Below are 25697 nucleotides of genomic sequence, written 5' to 3' on the forward strand. Positions count from 1 at the left end.
AATTGGATATGGGGTATAAGAGAAATTTCTATTTTACATTCACAATTTTATGTAATTGTAAAATTAAACTAAATAAAATAATAATGAAAAAACTCTAATACCACCACTCAGAAAGAGTTTTCATTAAATATTTGGTAGATATTTTTAGGGACAACTCTCAAAATGTATAGTCATAAGGCCAAATGAATGGATGGAAATATACAAATGATTTTTAAAAACTAGTCAGTTAGTAAGCCAAACATGGGAAGAAGGGAGAGGAGAAGGAATGGGGTTGGAATTGGGGAAGGGGTAAATAGTGATGTATGCATGTATGCCTCTACCATCTTGTACTCTATTTAGATGTATGACTACAATGCACCAATAAAAAAATAATAAAAATTAGAGCTTACACGCATGTAACTATAAAGTGAAAATAAATGTGACTTTACTTTAAAAGGAGAATAAAGAAAACTCTTATACTATTTATGCCATTTTAAGTTTAAACCATAATACTATGCTTTACTGAATTTAACCAAAAAGCCAAAATATGAAATTAAACTCAAAGGCTAAATATTCACATAAACAAATTTTATCATTGTCAACAGTGTTCATCTTGAATGTATCCCAAAGGCTCATATCATGAAATCTTAGTTGCTAGCATGTGGTACTACTGGAAGGTAGTGGCCCTTTTGAATATGAGACCTAGTAGAAGAAAGTTAAATTATTCTGTGGTGTAACTTTGGCGGGGGGCTATTTTGACCCCAATCCCTTTCTGTCTTGTCACTATTGTTTCCCGGCCATTTTAAGTGAATAGATTCTCATGTGCTCCTGCTATGGTGTATTTTGCTGACACAGGCCCAAAGGAACAAAGCCAAGTGACCATGGACCAGAATCTTTAAAACCTAAGCCCAAATAAATATTTTTTCTTAAGTTGGTTATTTCAGGTGCTTTGTCACAGTGAGGTAAAGCTAAATTGTTAGTTTCTAAAAATCTAAATTTGGAAAAAGTAATTATGAGTAAGTACTACTTTGACTAATTATGGAACATAAAAGGTATATATTCATTTTTTATGAAAGATAATAAATATATCTCTCTCACCTAATTGATCTCCTCTTTTATGTATATAACACATAGTCATAGTATCTCTCCTTTTATTTATAGTAAATTTAATCTTCTCAAGGTTTATAGAATATAAATTTTCTTCTGTAACAATAGTCCTCAGAATTTTTAAGTCTTATTTCTATGTACAAACTGTATCAATTATCCTCATTATAGTTTCCTCTTACCATAGTTTCTTGTTTCTAATTCCTTATTTTTTTCACTTTATTCCTAAATTTTATAATTCAATAGCCTCTTAAGGAAAAGCTCATGCATGCATAGTTCCTAATTTTGGTATCCTTTAAAATTTATTTTTGCTTATACTTTAGTGGCAAATTGGCTGGGGGTGCATGCCTTTGACATACTTTTTTTTTTTCTCTCATAACTTCCTAGCTGTTTCTCATTGTCTGCTGGCATTGTATTTAATATAGAGGAGTTTGAGAACAACTTTATTTTTTCCCTATAAAATATACTTTGTGGAATGCTCCATTGATTGTTTCTTTATCCCTGAAATTCAATAACTCTATCAGAATAAAACTATATGTTAGTTTTAGCTTTTAGTTTTTAAGATATAAGTTACATTTTATTTTAATTGCTATACTCACATTCTGTTTAACATATGTATTAACTTCTTTATAACTACCATGTTGCTATTTTCTCTTTTTTGATTGCATGGTTAATAATCTGACTCTACTTTTTATATTTAACTACTGACAGCTTTCAAGCCCCAATACCCTCATTTCCCTTCTTCCCCTAGAGCTAGCAGGCTGATAGGAAAGCTTGGGTATTCCTTTTGATATCAGCAGGAAATTTAAACCTCCAAAACCAAAAGCCCATGAAAGAAAACCATTTCTACAGAACCCCCTCTAGACATCATTAAACCTCTAGTTAAGTATCCATTTCTGCTTTCTCGCAAACCATGTTAGAATATGCTTGATCTTAACATGCTCTCCTGGCATAAATAAAGCCCTTCTTTGTGAATAATATCATACACAAAGTGTATACGTATTGTTATCAACCTCAACATCCAAACCTAATTTGGATGGAAAATTTATCTCATTTCAGCAAGATGGCTGACTGTGATTTCTTCAAGCTACTCTAGCCATTTCTCTGATCTAGGTTTCATTGAAGTTCTAGAAAAAATCTTCACCTTTCAGTGAGTGTTTCAGTGCTATGTGTTATTTTTATTTTCTTCATAATATTTTCTGTTGTTGGAAGAACCACTTTAGAAATATTGGAGCCCTAAGTTAATCTAAGGGCCTTTCATGCTCTGCACTATGGTTTTCTAGAAGATCATGAAGTATCAAGCTTTGAAGAATAAGTTGGAAACTTGCAAAACAATTTTGAAATGATGTGGTGATTAAATGAGTTGGTAGCATCACAGTTAGTTTTCTAAATCCATGTAATTAAAAAGCATATCTTAATGTTTGATATTTGATCAATTATGCCAGACCTCCAGTAAAACATCTGACTGAAGCATCATCTTAATTCCTACTCCTGACACACATTCTTTCACATGTATCCTTTCTCCTGTTTTTTGTTTCTTTCCTTTCCTTTTCTTATCTGGAGATTTTCTATTTAAAGACCTATACTATATTTTCAAACCTCCCGTTAAGTTCTTATAAAAGCTTTGTCATTAAATGAATATCAGAATGTAACTAAACTTTTAAAAGCCAGTAAACTGGGTAAGAACCTCAGGTGGAAGCTTAGCTTTTTCTATGAATATGTTCCATTAAGTGAATCAAGATGACTTTCAGCTTTAGTTCAGCAAGTTTTAATCTTTTGCACTTACTTTTCTTTTCTGAACAAGGTTTTATTTCTATAATATTTGTATTATTATTTTAAATTTGTTTCTTTAGCTCTGTATGCTTAACTAACATTGCATTACCTATAATTTCCATGGTGTAAAAAGAAAGATTTAAATAAGCCATTTTATAAACAGCTTTATTAAAGTATAATTAACATAATAAAATACATGTATTTAAAAAGTGAATGTAATAATTTTTGACATATATATATGCTCATGAAACCATCATCCAAATCAAGATAATAAATATTCCCCTCATTTCCCAAAGTTTCTAGCTATCCCTTTTCAGTTTTGCCTTCTACTCCTTTGTGATCTGCTGACTTCTTCTCCAGGTAACCATTAATCTCTTGTTTGTCATTATACATTAGTTTGTGCTATGGTTTGGATTTATAATGTCACTGTAGACCTCAGAGAGACAAGAACGCTTTGTTGAAGGCAAGGCTTGGTTGCGGAGGAGAGGGCCTTGTGGGTGTGCCCTTGGGATTATATGATTTCTCTTCTTCTTGTTTTATCTTGCTTCTAGCTTCATGATGTGAGAGCAGAACTCTTTCTCTCTCTCTCCCTCTTTCTCTTCCTCTCTCTCTCTTGTTCTCGCTCTCCCTTCCTCTCTTTTTTCCTTGTGCCATGACCTGTTTTCTGTGGATTTTACCTGCCCTAACATGGACTAAACCCATGAAATCTCTAGAACTGTGAGCAAATAACTCTTCCTTCAAGTTGTGGTGGTCATCTGTTTTGGAATGCAGTAGTGAGGATGCTGATTGACTGAAATAGTTTGTATTTGCTTAAGTTTCATACAAATGTAATCATAAACATATACTAGTTTTACTTTTATTATGAACAATAATTATAAGGTAGATTCATAGTCATATGTGGTGGCACATACTTATAATCCTAGTACTAGGGAGGCTGAGACAAAAGGATAGCAAGTTTAAAAACAGCCTTAGCAATTTAGTGACTCTCAGCAATCTAGAAAGATTATATTTCAAAATAAAAAAAAATTAAAGAATTGGGGTCTGTCATGGAGATAGAATGCCTTTGAATTACCTTCTCTCTCTCTCTCTCTCTCTCTCTCTCTCTCTCTCTCTCTCTCTCTCTCTGTCTTTCACACACATGCACACACATACAAACACATGTACATCCATTTGGTTACATCATATATAGTTCATACTTTCAGAAAACATTCTTGTTTTGAAATAATTTTAGACTTATAGAGCAGTGGCACCTAGAGTACATCGGCTTCTATATATATTTTGCTGCTTCCCTGAGTGTCCACATTACACACAACTATACTAAACTACTCAAAACTAAGAAACCAACACTTTCACCACAGTCATGACTAAAATATAACCTTTATTTGCAATTCATTGTTTTTTTACTCATTGTAATATGCCTTGTGGAGAGAGGGGTGATTGAGGCAATCAAATAGCTTCTCAGAACACACTCATGAACTGTTATACTTGGATTTTAGGAAGGAGGATAGTATCTAGGTCCAGACTCAGCCTTCTCGGCTATAAGTACTTTTTAGCATGTTTGGGATTATGGTAAATCATATGTTATTTTATTTACAGTATTTTTCACATTTTTTATACCTTAGTGCCTTGTGTATTTATCCTAGGTATTGAAGGAGAAGGAGAAGAATAGTACCTGTCTAGATTTATGCTCTTACTTTGATTCATAAAGCTTCTGAATCAAAGTATTAAAATGGGCAAAATATACATATTGTCTTTCAAATTAGGAACTTTAAAAACTAATATGTTACCTGGACATGGTGGCACATAACTGTAACCACAGTATTTTGGAGGCTGAGACAGAGTATTGCAGGTTTGAGGACAGCATCTGAAATGTAGTGAAACACTCAGCAATCAAGTAAGACCCTGTTTCGAAACAAGAAATAAAAACAGCTGAGGGTTTATCTTAGATGTAGAATGAGCCTGGGTTCAATCCCCAGGACCACAAACACACAAAGAAAAATAACATGCTGCTAATAATGATTTTGATGTATTGCAGACTTTACAAATTGGTGCTTTTGGAAATGAGTTCAAGATTAGCTTTTGTATCATGTAAAATTCACTTAATTATTTCATAGTCACATTGAACATTTTATGTAAAATGGTTTACTTTAAAACAATACACTGTTCTTCAATTACGAACCATTTTAGGGCCACTTTTCAAGAGTTAATCATCAATCACTGAAAATTTAGCATTAATAAAGAATTTTAAATAAATGTTCCTAAAAGAGGCTTGTACTTTGGCTTTCTATTAAACAACTCTAGAGATATATCAATTTTTTGGCACTAGGGATTGAAACTGAGACCTTTTAAATTTTTTGTTCAGAAACAGGGTCTTGCTATGTTGCTGGGAGTCTAGCTACATTGCTGATTCTGTCATTGAACCTGTGATTCTCCTGTCTCAGCTTTCCAAGTACATGGGTTATAAGTATGTATCACCACTCCTTTCAGTATATTGCTTTTTTATTTGTCCACATATACAAGTATTAATCTTAGGCATATTTATCTATCCCAATTTTAGTGGAGCATGAATAATTTGTGATTTATGAAGTAGTCACTCACTTTTTAAAAATCTTCCAATATATTTCATTTTCATCACAGAACTCAACGTAGGGCAGTTGCAAAACAGGCTTCACTGGTAAATGAATTTGAAACACATAGATAAACAAAATAAACATGTTTCTTTGTTACAGTATTTCTGGGGATTTTTCTTTCCCTAATTCACATGGTGAATATCCAGGATGGTAATATACCACACAGTATGTCCCTGATCTAGCTGACAAATGGATTTTTTTCTTCTTTTTATTTTCATTTTTACAAAGTATGTAATATTGATGGAAAAGCATTCATATATAATACAACAAAATAGCTCATGTCATCTCTTTTTTATGTTATTTTCTACCCTTCATATATAGTATAAAGAGTAGAAAAAATATATGAATATATATAATATACATAACACTATATATATCCCCAGTACCCCACTATATAGTGCATGGGGTACTGAATATACATACATATATGTGGGTATTATACATGTGTACCTATACATACATGGTATATATACAAGGTATATGGTATATACACATGGTATATATGTGGTTTTTTTGACAATGAGGATTGAACCCAGAGGCAATCTACATTCAAGATATACTCTATTCCTTTATTAAAACTTTTTGTTTTGTTTTGAAACAGAGACTTCCTGGGTTTCTGTGAGGCTTGATAAGTTTCTGAAGCCAGTCTGGCTGGACTTCATGATCCTCCTGTCTCAGCATGCAGCACCATAACTGGCTTTTTTTTTCATATTACATCATGATCTAGTTCATTAATAAAGCATAATACAGAGGTCAAGAAGCTAAAGAATCCTGAAAATTTATATCAGCTTCACTATTTTTAAATTTTCTGGGATGTGCAAATTGTTCCTATCTCTCTTCATCTTAAAGGCCTTCAGAAGCTATTCATTGCTAAAATGAAAATGCTTTTATTTCTGGGCTTCTCTATCATAATAACTATCATGTGCTGAATACTCCAGCAGCACCCAACAGCTTGCAGATTATTTAGCAGGCTAAATATGCCAGGCAGTTCTTCAGCAACAGTGTGAGGAACTCTGTACAGCCAGTCCCTAGTGAGACTGGTGAAAATAATTTAGAAAACAAATACTTTACAGGCTCTAAAAATGCTCCTAAGGGAAAACTGTAAATATAGAAACATTTATTCAGGAAAATTCAATAAGAAAAGCAGCAGTCTGTGATTTGAACCAAGACTACTTACTTTTTTACTCATCCAAGCTCAGTGAGACATACAACAAGCCGACTTGTGAAACCTAGAAGAGTCTCTCTCACCACAGCTCCCACTGAAAGGTCTTTCTTCTCAGGAAGAATAAGTCATTGTCATTTTAATTCTGTCCCAACTACCTATTGCTGAAGTAAAGTTGAAGAGAGTTATGGTGGTGAGGTAGGGCTCCCTATCATGCTTGCTTATGAGCTACTGATTGCATATTGGGAATGGGAAACTAAGATCTCAGGTTACTGCCCAATGCCTTCAGTAAATTCTCAGTTTCCAAAAAAGGGAGAGAGAAGAGAGAGAGAGAAAAGAAGAGGGGAACAGAAATGGAGAGAGAGAGAAAGAGAGAGAGAGGGAGGGAGGGAGGGAGAGAGAGAGAGAGAGAGAGAGAGAGAGAGAGAGAGAGAGAGAGAGATTATTATAGTACTCTAAGAAATAATGGCTAGAAACTTTTCATATCTGCTAAAAATAATAACCTGTCCAGCTGGGTGTGGTAGCATAAGCTTGTAATCCCATTTAGGAGGCTGAGACAGGAGGATCGCGATTCATGGCCAGCCTTATCTACTTAGTAAGGTCCTTTGCAATTCAGTGAGACCCTGCTTCAAAATAAAGAATAAAAAAATAGAGCTAGGGGTGTAGCTCAGAGGTAGAATACCCCTGGGTTCCATCCCCAGTACTAATAAATACATACATACATACATACATACATACATACATACATACATTAATTAACCTGCCCATCCCATAGACTCTGAATTTTGAGTAGAATAAAAACAACTTCAACACACAAACACATAGGAATTATCTTTGGCTTTCATTTCCTCCTACCATTTTTTTTTTTTTTTTTTGGTGGTACTGGGGTTCCTGGAAACCTTTCTACTTCTGGGCTACACTTCCAGACCTACTGTTTTATATTTTTATTTGGAAACAGGGTCTCTTAAGCCAGCATGGCTGGCTTTGAAACTGAGCGATCCTCTTGTCTCCTCCTCCCAAGCGCGGGGATTACAAGCATGCGCCACCACACTCAGCTTTCTCCTACCTTTAATAATTAATAAAGTAAATCATCTTGATGATTTGGCTTTATAATATTGAATCATAATAGTTTCATGAATAAGTGCTGTATTCTAAAATTATAGTTGCCCTTTGCAAAACTAATTATCAATGAAGGTTATAAATAAAAGACATAGTTCAGAGTGTTAAGTAATGCAAGAGATGTTAAGATATTGGAAAAAATTTAAAACTGCAGGCAGAATTTTTTGAAAAATTGTTTACTGCATAATAAACAAAATTATAAAATAAATTAGTTAATATACTAGCTGTGTATAATACTGTTGCACCTGATTGTAGATACAAAATCTTTTACTTCCAGAGGTAGTAGTTTTAACCACTGAATCAAGTTAGTAAATTTTTATTGAGGGTGTAGTTAGCAAAATTCTAGATTTTCAAGGATGATATTCTCAGTCCAAGTTGAGAACTTGCATTTTAGCCTCCAACTTGGTATCACAGGATTTTTTTAAAGAACAGACTAAGGACCTGATAAAGAGTTTATAGGGAGGTTAAATCATCAGGAAGTATTTTAAGTGATGATAACCTTTATGATCTCTTTCAATTCTAAGATTCTATTATTTTACGATTTGAATGGTCACTCAGGCATAGAAACAATTTTGCTCCTCAACTTTATCGTCATGTGAATCACAACCTCAAACTGTAAAGTGGAAACACTGCTGCCTGATTTAGAGTCATTTGATTTTACATAGCTGAGCACACTTTTATAAAGGAAAATTTAGAAGTGCTAGTTTGAAAACTCGAGATTTGAATAACCGAATAAAAATTCCAGACTGTTTAAAAATATCTTCTAGTCCTTAAAGAGCCTACATGTTTTTTAAGTTTAGTAGTGGACATGACATAATAACATGAAACAAGCCAATAGTTTTTAAACTTTTTGAAATAACACCTCTTGTATGCAGTTAAATATTATGCCATAGTCTAACACGTTTAGCAGGTAAAAGAACTGTTCTCATTAAGGTGAGTGAGATAGAACCATAACGCTGCCCACTTAGGTTTCTCACTTAATCTCTCCTCCAAACTTGACACCCACATCATGCACGAAACACATCTTCAGATGCACATAAACCCCTTAGGGGTCTGCAGAACATTGGTTTAAAAATGACCAATTAACACTAAGTAAACAGTGAAATACAATTTATAATTAACTTTCCATATGAATGCTATCACTCAGGGATGGAAGAGATTACTATCCATTAGGGACATTTTAATGAGTATATGTAATTTAACTGTAGTTGTGCCGTAAAATGCCTCCAAATTTAGAGATTTAAAAGAGCCATGCTTATTATCCTTATTTCTGTGAGCCAGGAATCTGTGCAGGGTTAGCTGAGCTCTCTAAGCTCAGGATCTTTCCTAAGACTTGAAGGTGCAGTCCAAGCTGGAGTCATCTTGAGGCTTTCTGGTGCAGGTTGTGCTCCTAAGTTCTCTATTTTCCAGAGAATTCAATCTACTGCAGAATCTTGGACTGAGCACTTCAGTTCTTCCCTGGATGTTTCTTGCCTCAGGTGTTAGTCCCTTGAGCCCCTCCAAAGGACAGCTCAGAACACCACATCTAGATTCATCAAAGGGAAAATCTCATGAATTAAACCATTCAATATGCTCTGTTCAGATATAAAGTTAGCAAAACCAATTTCAATATTATGTAAGGGGAAGAAGAGGGAGCGTGATGGGATCTGGAGGAAGGCACACCATACTTGGTGTGTATGTATGTATACATGTATGTATGTATGTATGTTTTATCACTGACATATAATTCTAATACACCATTTTTTAAAAAAAGAAAAATATCTGAAAAAAAAGGACAGGGAAAGGACTATGCACAAGATGGAAGACAGTCTTGAGAATATAAAAACATCAATATATTTATCTCCAATATTATTCAAGATCTTATATCTTGACATGTTTGCCAGTTATAGTCTTCAGGTATTTCACATTCTTTCAAAATATTTTAAAAATATTTTCTAATCATTTTTGTTCAAAAGGATTATTAGTCCCTTTTAAAAATAATTGCATTTCTCATATCTAAGTGTTATGAAATATTTCTTAGCATCAAGTATGTGTTTGGGGGAGAGAAACTGAGTTGACTGGAGAGGTGATGATGTCTCCTGACAAAGCTTAACATCTTGGTGCAGTTTAATGTGTATTCAAGTGATTTAATTTCTGCCACAATATCAAGCCCCACAATTGCAGACTGATGAAGAGCCAGAGCCATTGCTAGACATACTTAGAGGTCATGTTAGGAAAAATGATTCCCAAAACAGCCAAATCAGAAAGCAGGTTGGTATGAATTGCATGTTGCATGGCATTAGATAACGTGGAATCTGCAGCTGAGGGCAGTAGATAGCTGCAGCTAAGTGATCTACGTGAACAGCATGCAGACAAGGCACATTTTGAAATGTGAGTTTGCTCCTGTACAGCTCGCACTGAATTCCACCCAAAGGATTTCTAAATGAAAGATGATGGGACTCTTTTGGAAGCCCTTTAGTAATCATGCTTCATTTTCTTTAGGAGAGACAGATAGTAGAAAAGAAAGAAAGATGTCTTATTCTTAAAGTAAGAAAGGAGAGCCCTGGATAAATTAAGGGTCTGTTACTTTTCATTTAATACCATCATAGCAACACCTGGATTCACAGAACAGAAAGGTAAGGATAAGCTTTCAAAGCATTTTGCCTCCCAGAAAAGGAATCTTTTCAAGAACAGAAATCCATTGCACTGCACAAAACTCCCTGGGCTGCTTCAATTCCCCAAGAGCTCCTTGCATCTTGGATGACACTAACGTATGAATAATTTTACCAATACTGAGCTCTTTTTACTTTCATCTGAGTTTAGGAACTATTTTTCCCAATTTGTGTTTTTACAATTTCATCATTCACCCCAAATTCTTATTGGTTTTAATCATTTGTACAGGTAGAGGTGTGGCTCAGCATTGCTGCTAGCTGGAAACCCCTTTGCCTCTGCCCTCTCTTTCTCATCGTCCTTCCTATGACCTCCCACTCCACCCATATTTTGTCAAGGGCTCCCTATTAGCTCTCTGATGGATTCTGAAGGGGCCATTGAAAATCCTTTTATCTGTACCACAGTGAAAACTGTCTGCCAAACTCCTAAAAATATTGCCCTGTTCATCTGCTCTTCCAAGGATTTAATAACATCTCTTAAAAGTATTCCTTTTTTACCTTCCTCTGGTAAACTTACTCAAAACAGTCATACTTGTGACAGTGATATTCCTTCCCAGCTCTATGAGATCTCCTTGCTTTAGAAGACTAGGTTCCTTAAGCTTATAGCTTCCTTGTTCCTTCTTATACCTATAAAATTCAAAACTGTGACAGGCCTGAAAAATCATGTCAACCTTTTGTATGATCACATTCTAAGACAGAGATTTCCCAGGTTTGAGGAGAGAAGCCATGCCAGTGCTCCCACCAATTTCTGGGTTTCTTATATCTGGCACTATAAGTAAATCACCTAGAATAGTGTAGATTTATAATGTTTCTATAATCATGCTCCCTCTTGTCAACAGAGCCTAGTAGCCACCAATTGTACAGTTACAAGTCACTTAGGAGCAATTTATAAACCTTTTGGATTCTATTTCATCTGAAAGAATATAACTTGTCAAATAAACATTATAGTGAGTGACTCAGATACCTAGGAAACAATGAGAGATAAAGGTCTAAAGAGGAAAGTGTTTCAAACGGGTGAGTTGAACAGGAGCTACAATCAACAAGAAAATGTCAGGGTCAAGGTGAAGCTTGTGATGTGCTTCCCAGGAAGAGCAGTCAAATAGGAATAGCTTAGGAATGGGGAAGAGTGACGAATAACTTTGTACAACTGTGTAATTTGGTGAACGTTGATTATTATCATAAATATATTTCAGTTCTTGTTTAGAAAATTAACGGCTTTACAACTATACAGCCTGTTTAAGATTGTGAAGAGTAAACACGTCATATTAAGAGAAACAAGTTAGTTCATGACTTAAAATTCTCATTTAAAGATACACTTTGTCCCTCTGTATAAGAGTCTCATTGAAAAGAAATGGAAATAAACCCCTCTCTCACACCCTGAAAAATAGTCAAATCAGAATGGATCAAAGGCTTGGAAATTTCTGGTCAAGGAGCTGCAAAGTCTCTGGTTTGATTTCCAAGTCTTTGATGCATTTGAATGGTGGGAAATTTCTATTTTTCTGCAATTAGACACTTAAAGATCGCAGCAGTAAACATCCATTTTCCCACAAATGATGTAATTTTATTCTACTTTATGGCCAAGTAAAATTGCATTGTGTAGAATGGCAATCATTCAAAACACAAACAACAACAAATTCTGGTGAGAATGTGAAGTGGGCACTCAAATACACTGTTGATGGGATTGAAAATTAGTACAACCACTTTAGAAAATAGTAGATCCTCAGAAGGATGGGAACTAACCCACCATATGATCCAGCAGTACTACTTCTAGGTGTCTACCCCCACCAAAAAAACCCCTACCAAATTAATGCATGCATATCTATGTTCACAGCTGCAAAATTCACAGTTGCCAAACAATGGAACCAACCAAGATATCTGTCAACAGATAAATGGATTATAAAACTATGGAATATATACACAATGAAATTTTACTCAGTCATAAAGAACAAAATTACATCATTTGCTGGGAAATGAATAGAACTGGAGCACTTTATGATAAGTGAGATTAGTGATTCACTAAAAGTAAGAAATTGGATTCTCTCCCTACTATGTGGAAGCTAGGGAGAAAAATCATCATAGTAGGAACTCTAGATGAGGAAGGAGAAGCAGAGATAAGCAAATAAGGTGACCTAACTGAGGGGAATGGAAGGAGGGAAGAGAGAAGTTCCCTAATGTACATGATGTACATTCACAAACATATCAAAGTTAATCACTAAGCCAAACATGAGAAAGAGAGAGGGGAGGAAATGGGGTGGGAAATGGAGTAGGGCTAAATGAGTTATGTGTGCATGTATGCCTTTACCATCTTGTCCTCAGTTCAGATGTGTGACTAAAATGCACCAATAAGAATAAAAAGTCTCATTCAAAAAAGTAGAATCGATTCAATAAAAAATAAAAATAAAATATTTTGAAGAAAAGATGTTTGATGTTTTTAATCTATTGTTTTCACTTGTAAATACATGTATGAAACTCTCAGGGATCTCCGGAGAAACAGAACCAATCCAATATGTATACAGAAAGATTTATTTTAAGGGATTGGCTTACAAACTGTACAGTGAACAGGCAGGCTAAAGACTTAAGGAGATACCAATATCATACTTCAAATTCTGAAAGCTTTTAGCCAGGAGAAACCTGGTGTTGTAGTTCAAGTCTGAAATCTATCAGGCAGGGGTCCAAGAGGAGATTGCATTTCAAGTCTAAAGGCCATTAGCTGTAGCATTCATTCTTGCTAGGGGAAGGTCAATAATTTTGTTTATTCCAAGCCTTCAACGGATTGCATAGATCCACCCACATTATTGAGGGCAATCTGGCTTACTCAAATGCTGGCAATTCAGATGTTAATTTCATTTAAAATTCTATTTCATAAATATCCAAGATAATATCTGATCACATAACCTGGTTACCATGGCCCAGCCATGTTGACACATAAAATTAGACATCACAGTCACACAGTGATTTTTCTCCCCATAATCCTATAAAAATAGATCTATCACTCTTTCTTTCCACCCCTAAGTCTTCTGTAAGATGAAGATGGTATATCTATGTTCTCTCCTATTTTAACCTTACAATGGCCTTGCCCCAATATAGAGTCTTTCTCATTTTTATCCTTCTCCATAAATAAACATTTTTAGATATATAAATACATAAGCAGAAGCAATTTATAAATATTTTACCTAACTAAAAGGAATTGTGACATATATAATTGCCCACTTTTTATCTATGTGAAGATAACACTGTCATCTACTGCTGGAACAATGTTTGGACAGGGTTATCTTTTATTTTTTTTCTCTGATGTTGATAGGTTTGAATTGTCTCATTTTCGTTTCCTCAGATGGTATTCCTTAAAGTTATAGGTCCACGTGATGAGAAGACCTGCTGCTATTCAATGTAGACTGTGTCCTTAAGACAGAGATAACTGGGAAACTTAAACACCTTATTCATACTAGAATTATGTTCTTTAATCACCCAAGCCAGCTAGGCTAATGGTCCAAGGTTTGTATGCATCATTAGCACATTAGGATTCATGACATGCTGCCTCGCTCATTAAAATACCAAAGTAAAATGGCACAACCATGTTAAACAGACCACATCAGAATTTCTCATTTAATTGTTGAGAGCACTTGGTTTTTCTGAATTAAGGAATGGAGGTAGGAAGTTAAGAAGTATGGACTTATCAAAAGCTCACCATTACTGATCCACATTCCCAGTTTTTTAGTATGTGCAAATAACTTTCAACAGTTACTAAGTAGAAATAGTCATAATAATAATTTGTGTGTATGTATGTTTGTGTGTGTGTGTGTGTGTGTGTGTGTGTGTGTGTGTATGTGTTATTGAGGGTTGAACCAAGGACATTCTGCCTCTGAGCTATACCTCCTGCCTTTTTTATCTTTTTTATTTTTTGAAACAGGGTCTCACTAGTTAGTTGAGAGTCTCACTACATCGCTGAGGCTGTCCTTGAACCTGGGGTCCTCTTGTCTCAGCCTCCAACACACTGGGATTACAGAATTTTGTCAACATACGTTTTCATAATCAGAATTTAAAAACTAATCATAAAGTGCAGCTTTCTTTCCAGAATGCAAATTGCACTACTGAAGGTGTAGCCAGCATTGTGCAAATCCTAGATGCTACCAATTTCACTAAAAATCAGCCCAATGTGTACATCTTTGGACTTACTGTTCTTGCAAACCATTTATCCTAGAGAGAATGCATGTAAAATTCCTGGAAGATACCATTTCTAAATATTTTTTACTACTTGAGGCACATAAGATGGGTATTACAGAGAAGACCTATATAACCACACCCACAATATTTCCTTAAAATTATTAGGATTTGTGGCCGGGTGTGGTGGTGCACGCTTGTAATCCCCACGCTTGGGAGACAGAAACAGGAGGATCGTGCAGGTTCGAAGCCAGCCACGCGCACTGGCTTAGGAGACCCTGTTTCCAAATAAAAATGTAAAAATAGGTCTGGGAGTGTAGCCTGGAGGTAGAAGGGCTTCCAGGAACCTCAATGCCACCAAAAATAAATTATTAGGATTTGTGTAGTTTCCCATAGGAAATAACTTTAAAAATTAATAAAAATATTTTAAATTCATAAATAAATAAATTCACATTTTCATAATTGTAGAATCATTTTAGCTAACTTTAAGCAAATGGTCTATGCAATATTTTTGTGGTATTTGTGGAGACAATTTTTTTTAAATGACTACATTGAAGCCATTTATCAAAGATCATTATAGCATTACAAAAGTGTGCCAAAAACTGACTTACATAGAGTCAAGAATCTTAACTGAAATAAATTGACATTCCAGAATAAATAGATGTGTTAGAACATTACATATTTCTTATGTTCCCAGAAAATAAATCTTTTTAAACTTTTTATTGGTGCATTATAATCATATATATTAATGAAGTACAAGATGATGGAGGCATACATACACACATCTCTCAATTAGCCCTTATGCAATTCCTGCCTCATTCCCTCCCCCTCCTTCTATCTCATATTTGGCTTAGTGATTGACTTTGATTATATTTGTTAATGTACATCATGAATATTAGAAAATTTCCCTCTTCCTCCCTCCCATCCCCTCAGGTCACCTTTTGCTCACCTATAGAATCTCCTTCACCTAGTATTCCTCCTATGACACATTTTCTCCTTAGCTTTCGCATATAAGGGAGAGCATAAGATTTCTTATTTTTTGTGACTGACTAATCTCACTTAGCATAATGTTCTCCAGTTCCATTTATTTCCCTGTAAATGATATAATTGTGTTTTTCTTTATGGCTGAGTAAAATTCCATTATGTGCATATCCCATAGTTTTGTAATCCATTCATCTGTTGATGGACATCTTGATTGGTTCCATAGTTTGGCTATGGTGAATTGTGTGGCCATGAACATAGATATGCATACATGAGTTTGGTAGTTTGGTTTCCATTCTTTTGGGTAGATACCCAGAAGTGGTATTGCTGGATCACATGGTAAGTTCATTCCCATTCTTCTGAGGATCCTCCATACCGTTTTCCAAATTGCTTGAACTAATTTGTAGTTCTACCAACAGTGTATTAGAGCTCCCATTTCTCCACATCCTCACTAGCATTTGTTGTTTTTTGTGTTTTGAATGATGGCCATTCTAGTTGAAGTTAGGTAAAATATACAGGTGGTTTTGATTTGTATCTCTTTGATTGCTAATGATGTCGAGTATTTTTTCATGCATTTATTGGCCATTTGAATTTCTTCCTCCATGAAATGTCTATTTATTTCCCTTGCCCATTTTGATCGGGTTATTTGTTTTCTTAGGGCTGAGTTTCTTGAGTTTCTTGAGTTTATTCTAGATATTAGTCCTCTTTCGAATGAGTAGGTGGCAAAAATCTTTTCCCATTTTGTTGCCTCTCAGTTGAGGTTCTTGATAATTTTCTCTGCTGTATAGAAAATTTTCATTATAATGCAATCCCATGTACTGTTTGCCTTTTATTTTCTTGTGCTTTTGGGGTCTTCTTGAGAAAGATCCAACAAACTCAACCAAAAGGCTTATAGAACTAATCAACAAATTCAGCATGGTGTCTGGATACAAAATCAATCTTAAAAAATTGGAAGCTTTTCTGTATACCAACCATAAATCCACTGAGAAATTCAGAAAACACTTCCACTTAGGATATCTCATACAAAATAAAATACTTAGGAATAGACTTAACTAAGGAGGTAAAAACCCTCTACAAAGAAAATTATACGACATTAAAAAATTAAATTGAAGACCTTAAAAGATGGAAAGATCTTTCATGTTCAGGGATAGGCAGAATAAATATCATGAAAATGGTCATACTTCCAAAAGAGGGCTACAGATTCAATTCAATTCTCATTAAATGACCAAGTTTATTCCTCACAGACATAGAAAAATCAGTTCTTAAATTTATTTGGAACAACAAAAAACCCAGAATAGCCAAAGTATTTCTCAGGAACCAAAACTCTGCAAGAGGAATCATAATACCTGACTTTAAACTACAATACAAAGCCACAGTAATATAAACAGCATGGTACTGGCACAAAAACAGATACATAGACCAATAGAGCAGAATAGAAGACTCAGAAAAAAAATTTGCACACTTACAGACAATTGATTTTTGACAAAGGGTCAAAAAACATACACTTGACAAAAGATAGCTTGTTCAGCAAATGGTGCTGGCGAAACTGGTTAACCATATGCAGAAAAATGGTAATAAACCCCACTTTCTCACCTTGCAGGAGTCAATTCAAGCTATATCAAAGACTCGGAAATTAGACCAGAGACCTTGAGGTTCCTTGAAGAGGACATAGGTCCAACACTGAAACACATGGGCACAGTTAAAAACTTTCTCAACAAGAAAATAAATCTTTACCATACAATTATGTTATTTGAAATTTACTCATTTCTTTTAAATTTATTACTGTGTTCTCTAATAATCTTAAGAAGAGTAGGAATAACAAATATAATCAAAACAAAATTATTGTATTTATGCTACTAAAATCCCCCATTTAGCCTAACATTATTGGCATTTAGTTTTGAAATTTTCTTAATATGCGCTTTTGAGAACAGATACAGAGCCCTAAAGTAATTTTAAAAGGGGATATTCTGTCAGCTGGTATGTGATGTGCCAGTTAATAATGAATGTTTCTAAATTTTCATTTGTTTTTCTGGAAAATTATGTCTAGAATATCATCAAAAATGTTTTTGAATCTAATCCCATGGCCATTTTTAGTCTATATTTCCTCTACTAACAAACAGAAAAATAAGTACATAAGTTTACTATAACTATTGACCATTCCTTTTGGAATTTTCCTATCATTTTGAGATTCAACTTCAAAGTAAACCTCTGGTGATACTTTCATTTTTAAAATTATGTTTGTAACTGTTCCTCCTCTGACTTCTTTTTGCAAGGGACAATAATTAATTCCTTCTTATCTGGGATAGGTAGCTTCTCCATTCTCTTCCTTGGAAATTTTATCTCTTACATGGAAATTTTATCTTACCTGGAGATATATACATATATATATATGTAAATATATCTGAATAACTCTCTCATTCTGGTGAGTTGTCACTCTTTTAAATATCATATAATCTACTTGCTACATGACTCTGTTATAACCAATAAAATATATTGGTGATTTATGATTTGGTGCCTAATTAAAAAACCAAACTTTCAAAAAACTAATTCATTTGCATTTTGTACATTCCAAAGATCTGCTCTGGGACCCTTTAACTATGAAATTTCTATGCCATTACATTTTCATTCCTATTGTTTCATTTATTCCTAAGTAAATTGCCTAATACCTTAGTTAAAAATTTATCTTATTACCAACAATATAGATAGAATCATAGAGATAAGGTTCTAGAAACTTATAAAACTTTAAGATGAATAATATAATTTAATAATTCTCAGTTAAGAAGTACTCTCTTACAATAACAATCTCAATTTTCTCTGTGCATTTCACAGAGTGAGATAATAAAAAAGTATAATTGACTTTTTAATGTAAGAAGATAACCTTTATCTTAAAGTTATTATAGGCAATTGAAAGTGAGGGCTTATGATGAAGGCTGCAGCTGGGAATGGTGGCACACACCTGTGGTCCCAGTCCTTGGAAGGCTAAGACAGAAGGATCACAAACTTGAGGCCAGCCTTGGCAACTTAGTCAGACCCTGCTTTATGGTATGAAGTGACAGTGGGTCTGGAGATGTAGCTCAGATGTGAAATGCCCCTGGATTAAATTCCCAGGACCTCAAAAAAAAAAAAAAAAAAAAAAGAAGGCTGACTTATCACAGACTGATTCCCATGAATATAAATATATAAATTCTGTGGTCTGAATCTGTCCCCCAAAATTTGTATGTTGAGACATACTGGGCAGTATGATAGTATTAATTGGTGGGCCCCTAGGAGATGACTAAGTCATTAGGGCAGGACACTTCTTGGCTGGATTGGGGGACCTTTGTATGAAGGCTGAGGATGTGAATATGTACTTTTCTACTCCACTACCATCTGAGGCCGGTGTTGGTCTCCACCTGAGGAAGCAGCCTTCAAGGCACCATCTTGGAAGCAAACGGCAGCCTTCAGCAGGCCTGGAACTTTCCAGAAACCTGATTTCTGACTTCCTAGCCTCTGGAATTGTGAGAAATAAATTTCTGTTATTTATAAGTTATGCAGTCTGTGGTATTCTGTTATCACAAATGGCACAGGTGGCTAAGATAGCAAGCAAAGTTCACTTAACAGTAAGGGAAGACTGTTATTTTATGTCTCCTACTTCATGTTATGACACCCTGTTCTTATTCCCTTTGCTCCCGTCACCACTCCTTACAAATATGCCGATATCCTTCCTGCCTCAGGGTATTTCCACATGGATCTTCTGATTGACAGCTCTTCCCCACTCTTAACCTAGACAATTCTCACTTATGCTTCAGCAAGTCCTTTATTCAATCTCCCACTCTAAGGAAAATATCTCTTACTGTTTGTTTACATTGCATCTACTTTTTCCAATTTAATTTAAAAAAAATCTATCATGTATTTTCTGATGTTTATCTTCCTCTGAACTTAGACTTTATGAAGCCAGGGGAAATGTTTCACCATTATGTTTTTAAGTGCTTGGTATTTATTGAACAAATTAAAAAGGTAACAGTCATGGAAACTCCAGGTCTCTAAATAGCTCCTGTGAGGTGGTTACAGTATATGTCAAATTCTTATTATGCTTTGTGGTAACTCAACTCCTTAAAGAGTAGGTAAAGCAACATGGGCATCTGCCTTCCTTGATTCAGATATGACAAGTGCTTTTTAGTGACAAGAACCTAAGGGAAAATATGTTAGAAAAGGAAGGGATTACTAAACATTGTTATGAAAATAATAACAGATTTATCTGTTAAATAAGAGACCGATTCATCCTGCTTATATCCTGGAGTCTTTATGAAGCCAAATAAGCCAAAGTATAAAAAATATTTTGAAAACTGTCAATTTTTAGGATGAAGATGGTGGTATTGGTATGCCAGATTTGGGGGAAGGATATTTTTCATGTTCAAGTACATAATAGATATAAAACAAATAAAAGAAATTCTAAAATTATAAGTCAAGGGGATTGAGAGATTTCAGTTTAGCTTTGAATAGTGTTAATCATAGAAATTATATACAATTATAATAAAAATAATAAATTAAAGCCTACTTACTTTTTCATTTAAATAATAACTTGAATATAATCACTTTTAACATTTTATAGATATTTTGAAATGTAATTTGTTTTTATTACTATCATTGGTATGTTTTTTCTTTTTTTATGGTTATGGGAATAAGGCCTTGCATGTACTAGGCAAACACACCAACACTGAGTTACATGTCAAGTTCAATGATGCACTTCCTAAAACTTCCTTGTAATTTTTTTAACCCAAATGTACCACTCTTAATTGATAAATAGTATTTCCTGTGCAAAACCATTCATTCTTGCATCTATTTATTGATACAGTAATTATCTATTGAGCACTTAATCTATACAAAGAACTGTACTTTGAATTGGGAAGATGATGTTAAAGACAGAAAATTACCAAGAATCACTCCATTAAATATTTTGTTTGGCTACTGATAAGTGCTAGAAGGAGGAAGACATACTGCAAATGCATTTTCTGTGATTCCTGTCTTAGTTAGGGACTGGAAAGTTAGAAAAGATTATTTTGAGATGGGCTTGAAAAGAGAAGAGGGAACTAGCTAAGCAGAAAGCCTATAACTTGACTTTTGCAAAAGTCTAGGTCTAGGAAGATAAAGACAAATGGAAAAATTTTTCAGAATGGGAACACAGTTAAGATTATTATTAAAATAGACACCCTGAACAAGATCTTAAAAATAATTCCATTGAAGAAAAACCAGAGGGAAACATTAAAGAAACCAAAGAATAGGAAGATTGTCCATACTCATATTTTAGAAAAATACCTAAAAGGTATAAAAGAAGGGACAAATAATCATGTATTATTATTTAGGTATTAATTAAAATGTCCCACAAGTTAGAATACCCTCTCTGGTTCCCAATGCAGATTTCCAGTTGGTCATTCAATTGCACTGGATAGAATTCGGTCATTCCCTTCCTTTTGGAAATAGACCCTGATAGAGTTATTTGATAGATTTTTGAACGCCAAAACATGTGCCATGCACTGTCTACACAGATAAATTTCTCTGAATAACTTTTCATATGCACACAGATAGCTCTTATAGTCAATAAGATTCACATATTTTTAGAAGCATAACTTCTAACAACTATATCCACATTTCCAGTTATGCTACTGATTCCTAGATCACCCACTCTTTCTCTTGCCCTCTCTTTTACTGTGAAGATCTAAGTTCCAAGTCATGAACACTCCAATTTTATCTGTCACTGTACTTAATGCAAGTCACAGGATAATTTTTTGCACATTCTGACCTTTTGGTACTTGACCTATTTTTCCCAATGACAACATTCTTCATCTTCATACTTCTGTTTGCTCCTTGTCTTTATCAATAATCAAATTACAATAAACTTTACACTGTCACATTCTTCCATGACAGGGAGGTATTCATGTACAGAACATTCTTTTATGAAATTTTCTAAGAACTAAGAAATATATATTAAAATTACATACTGAGTTGTGTTTTTCAAAACTACTTCTTTAGCCAGGCGTGACGGCGCATGCTTGTAATCCCCGCACTTGGGAGGCGGAGACAGGAGGATCGCACAGGTTCGAAGCCAGCCTCACTGTTTTAAGAGACCCTGTTTCCAAATAAAATATAAAATAGGTCTCGGAGTATAGCCCGGAGGTAGAAGGGTTCCATCCCTATTACCACACACACAAACAACAACAAGAACAACAACAACAAAAAACCTACTTCTTCGGTATCATCCCTTACATTTTCCACAGGCCATCTTTCATATAGTTCCTTTTGAAACCCTAGTAACAGATGAAGTTGAGGTTTTAATTCATGTCCTTGGATTATACTAATATTAAATTGCCTATTAAAATCACTTGACTCAGACACATATATTTTTTGGATATCTTTTTGAGTCACAAGACCTAACCTTTTGCACAGAAATCATGCACCAATTGGACTTCTGCCTGTTGAAGCATTGAGATACCAAAGAAAGTAAAGTAGAAGAGTAAAGGGAAAAGGTGAGATCATTATAATTATAACAGGTGTCACACATCTTGCTAGAATTGGAGAAAATTTAGTTTTTTGATAATTTTAATATCTTTTCATGAAATTTGTTATGCTGTTTTGCAACCTGAAGAAGACACTCAAGCTGTTCAACTTTTGTTCTGAATCTTCACTAGCTTAGACCCAGAAAAAATATTTTAAATTTAGAATTGAGCATTTAGTAGATCCTCCACATATTTTGACTATTTTTTTCTTCAGAATTCAACTATTTCAACAAGAAATGTCAACATAAGATACTACACATACATTAATTCCTGCATAAGAACAAAAAGTTTAATTTCTCATGATAGTGAGATATCCTGAAACACAAGAAAGTATTGAAATATACACAGGGGTCTATGTTACATAAAATGTAGATAGCTGTTTTTTTTTTCAATGACATTCTGCTAGCAATCATTTAGTTATTCATTTAGGTATTCAACACATGATTATTGAGGCACTGATGTATGCCAGACACTAGCCTAAACTCTTGGGCTATAAAGATGAAGCAAGCCATTATCAATTTCCTGTTTATAATGAGTGGAATGCACACAATTGAATGAGAGTACAGAACTATAATTTTTGTTAGAAGTGTGATCATAAAAATTAAGGAACACCAGCCACTGGAATAAGGCATTCAAGAAGCTTTATAGATCAAGGACTGATCTGAGACCTGTGATGAATATCAGTTGGTGAACCCAGGAAGGGTTAGGTATGGGATGAAGACAGCAAAAAAAGTATGTCTTAAATCGAAGCCTGTCTATGGAGAACAAGGTGGATTTGAGGAATCAGACAGGCTAATTTGACTACAAGATAATGTTTGTAAAATGGCAAAGGTGACGTAGTAGAGGAATGGGACACGAGAGAGAATTATGAAGCCATATTAGGAGAGCTCATAGAAAGCAATCAAAGGCTTCTTTATTTACATTTGTTTGTTTTTTATTTCTTATTGTTTTAATTTCATGTAGCATGAGATCTACCCTACTACAATTCTAGTTTTGTAAAATTTTTATTGGTTCATTGTAGTCATATATCTTAATGGGGTACAAGATGTTGGAGATATACATGCACACATCACCCAATCAGCCCTTGCCCAATTCCTGCTCATTCCCTTCCCCTTCCTTCTTCTCATATTTGGCTTAGTGATCCATTTTGATATATTTGTTAAAATGTATCATGTACATTAGAGAATTTCCCTCTTCTCCCCTCCCATCTCCTCAGGTTACCTTTCTTGCTCATCTATAGTATCCCCTTCTTTGTCTAGAGTTCCATCTATGACCCATTTATCCCTAGCTTCTGCATATTAGTTATTGTTAATTGTAAACTCATTAGTAATTTGCCAATCTCATTACTACATATATTTAAAGCATCTTTCTGGCTTGATAAGTTTTCACATATGTCTTTCTGTCACTCTGTTGATCACTGGGCCTGCTTCAGCTAATCTTACTGACTATAGTCACCTCTCTGTTCACATGTTGTTGTATACTGTATTTATCATAGATTTTAAGAAATACTTTTAGATATTTTAATGAATCCTCCCAGAAATTTTATATTTATATTTAAATATTAATGTTTGAGAAACATAATAGTTTTAAAAGTAAAATAACTCTAGGGGAAAAAAAGCCAAGAAATAAAGGTGCTTACTAATTTTTCATAATTATATAAGCCCTGGGAGGCTGATTAGTGTAATATTTAAAACTATCTATGCAAAAAAACAAGATAGTCCTTTATGGCCTCAAAAATTGCAAATCAAGCATGCTTTAGAATTTAGAAAATACAGAGTCTGAATAAAAGTCAGTTAACTGATTTTAAAAAGGAGAACACAAACTCAGGAGGTTTGTTTTGCTATTCTGCTGAGAAGGTCAGAGTGTATGACCCCAGAAGAGTATAAATTTAGATATACACTTTAGAGTCTGGCATCAGAACCACACAGAACGTTTGATTTCTGTCTTATAAGAAACAGGAGTTCAGGGAAGTCACCCACAAAATCTACTTGGCATCTGGAAACTTAAGTTCCCCCTGTTCTCAATCAATTTCAAAATGGGAGGAGTAAGTTTCATGAGATATCCTATCTCTTTTTCTGAAGCAAAGAATTTACCATTATGCCAGCTTGCTCCTGACTTCTTATTTCTATCAATGATGTATCCTTTTTCTCACTTAGGATGGAAATTCTTTATGTTTTGAAATATCTTTAACTTCCTGTATTCCTGCATCCAAGGAAAGAACAAAAATTGTTTGTTCTTCATAATGGACCCTTTTCATTATTCCAGGACTTGCTATGACCCATGACATTGTGAATTCTCCCTTGAAATGCTGCAGTGGCTTTCGGATTGAAGGAAAACATCATAACTATTGCTAACTATCTGCGGAGCTATAGTAGAGATGTGGTAACTAGCCATTACATCAGATGGTAAAGAGATGACTGGACATCCAAGCTGCTCAGTAAAGCAAGGGGTTTAGCACCCAGTAGCCTCAGGAAATAGTGGATCTCTCCTTTCTTCCCTTCAAAGGGAGTTCAGATAATTCTGGGAGGGAAGATATTTTTACATTGAAGACATAGTTGGATTTGACTTAATATCTTATAATTATTCTATGAAGAAATTAAAGATCTATGTAACTATTCAATTTTCATCAGATTAGTAGGATCAAGTATATAAAAGAAAAACATGTAAACATTCAATGATATTTAAAAATAACTTTTGGCTCAAAGCATATTATTTAGGTACTAACTTTAGAACAGTTAAAATTAAGCACATATGCTCATCCATCTGCTTGTAATATCCTGGTATGATACATAGATTTATTTATTTATTTATTTATTTATTTATTTATTTATTTATTTCGGTGGTACTGGGGTTCCTGGAAACCCTTCTACTTTCAGGCTACACTCCCAGACCTACTTTTTTTATATTTTTACTTAGAAACAGGGTCTCTTAAGCTGGCTTCGAACCTGTGCGATCCTCCTGTCTCCGCCTCCCAATCGCAGGGATTACAAGTGTGTGCCACCACGCCTGGGTAATACATAGATTAAAATCAATTTTAATTTAATCAATCTCAACATTCCCATTTACATGGTTCCTAACTTCCTATTTATTTATTTATTTATTTATTTATTTATTATTTTTTAAATTTAGTCTTACTGGGAATGGAACCCAGGAACATTCTACCTTTGAGCTACACCCCCAGTCCTGCTTTTTATTCCTTATTTTGAAACAGGGTCTCACTGAGTTGCAAAGGACCTCACTAAGTAGCGGAGGAGGCTGGCTTTGAACTGTAATCTTCCTCTTAGCCTACCAAATGCTTAGATTACAAGTCTGTGGTATGTCACCATGCCTGGCTTTAACTAACTTCCTTTTTTAAATCAAAGAATAATCTTCCCCACCTTTTAGGATTCTAAATTAGCTATTTAGGTAGTGTACATTCAGTCCACCATTATTTATTATAGAGGAACTTCAGGTTTTAGTTTTAGCATTTAGATATTTAATAAATGTATTAGTTGAATGCTTGCCATATACCAGGTTACATGAAGTAGATATAGAATTCACTGCCTTTTATGTGAATTTCTGCAAAACCCTTTAAAACTCCTCTCCTGCCTCTTATAAATTCTCCTTCCAG

The sequence above is a fragment of the Muscardinus avellanarius genome (assembly GCF_963383645.1).
Source record: "Muscardinus avellanarius genome assembly, chromosome: 9".
NCBI lineage: Eukaryota > Metazoa > Chordata > Mammalia > Rodentia > Gliridae > Muscardinus > Muscardinus avellanarius.